Below are 1,097 nucleotides of genomic sequence, written 5' to 3' on the forward strand. Positions count from 1 at the left end.
TTAGGTTCTTACAGAGAAAGACATGCTCTTACAGAGAAAGACATGGACATGTTTTTCTTGGTATTTCTTGAAGCATCAGATGAATTGTAAAGAGTTGAAAGTGCTTCTTATTACTCTTGATTTTGTAAAGTTCTTATCGAACAACACTAGGCTTTCCTGGTATTTGAAGATCAAGCTTTGGGGTTTGAAGCAACAGAGACGAAGTATGAAAAATTAAATATTGCTACAGGATTCCAGAAAAGGCTGGAAAAATTAGAGTCTACTGTCATCTGAAGCAAACTATCAATAACATTGGACAAGAGTCCTTTATTGGATAGTCTTAGATGACTTAATATTACTGGTTCAGCTTGATTTTCCGAAAACAAGGTTTTTCCTTCATCTGTCTTCAGTCCAAACAAAGAGAATCAGATGTCTGAGCCAGATAATGAGCATATTAAAATTACTCTCTTCCAGCTTCCTATGTTACACTGCTTCTTTACTATGCTATTTCAGCTGTGAGTGGCTGCTTTGAGAACAGTTAAAGTTGATAAAAATCTCAGTGGTAAATAAAAAATATGAACACTTCTTGAATTTGCATGTCATCCTTATGTAGGGGCTATGCTAATCTTCTCTGTATCGCTCTAGTTTTAGTGTGTGTGCTACCAAAGTGAGCACTGTATTACATATTGCAGTTTCTTTTATTTGGCTTTCCTTTTTTTTCCTGACATTTATTTATTTCTCTCCACCCCCTTCTTGTTTTTCATTTTTTCACTTGCTGTGTTTGTTTCCCTCCCTTGTTTCTTTAGGAGGTACTGGGAGCCAAACATGGGTCCTCTCATGTGGGAGGGAGGTACCTATTCATTTGAGCCACCCCCACTTCCTGCTCTTGTGTCTCTCATGTTTTTCCTCCCCATGTGTCTTGTCATCTTGCTGCATCAGCTCGCCACACCTGTCTGTCATGTCAGCTCACTGTCATCTTTTAGGAGGCACCAGAAAGCTCTGCTCCCTACTTTGTTGGGTCTCTCATTATGTTTTTTCTTGTATCTCTTGCTGTGTCAGTTTCCCATGCCTGTCCATTGAGCCAGCTCACTTTCTTCTTTAGGAGGTACTGGGATCCA

General features: G+C 39.3%; 1 non-coding gene across 1 annotated transcript; it reads right to left on the bottom strand.

Annotated features, from left to right (window-relative positions):
* Positions 1-547: 547 nt before the first annotated feature.
* Positions 548-654, bottom strand: LOC111762866 (U6 spliceosomal RNA). The gene has a single exon (XR_002795872.1). It is a non-coding gene; the product is annotated as a U6 spliceosomal RNA (small nuclear RNA).
* Between the last annotated feature and the right edge of the window lie 443 nt (positions 655-1,097).

Source organism: Dasypus novemcinctus, chromosome 19, assembly GCF_030445035.2.
Source record: "Dasypus novemcinctus isolate mDasNov1 chromosome 19, mDasNov1.1.hap2, whole genome shotgun sequence".
Lineage (NCBI taxonomy): Eukaryota > Metazoa > Chordata > Mammalia > Cingulata > Dasypodidae > Dasypus > Dasypus novemcinctus.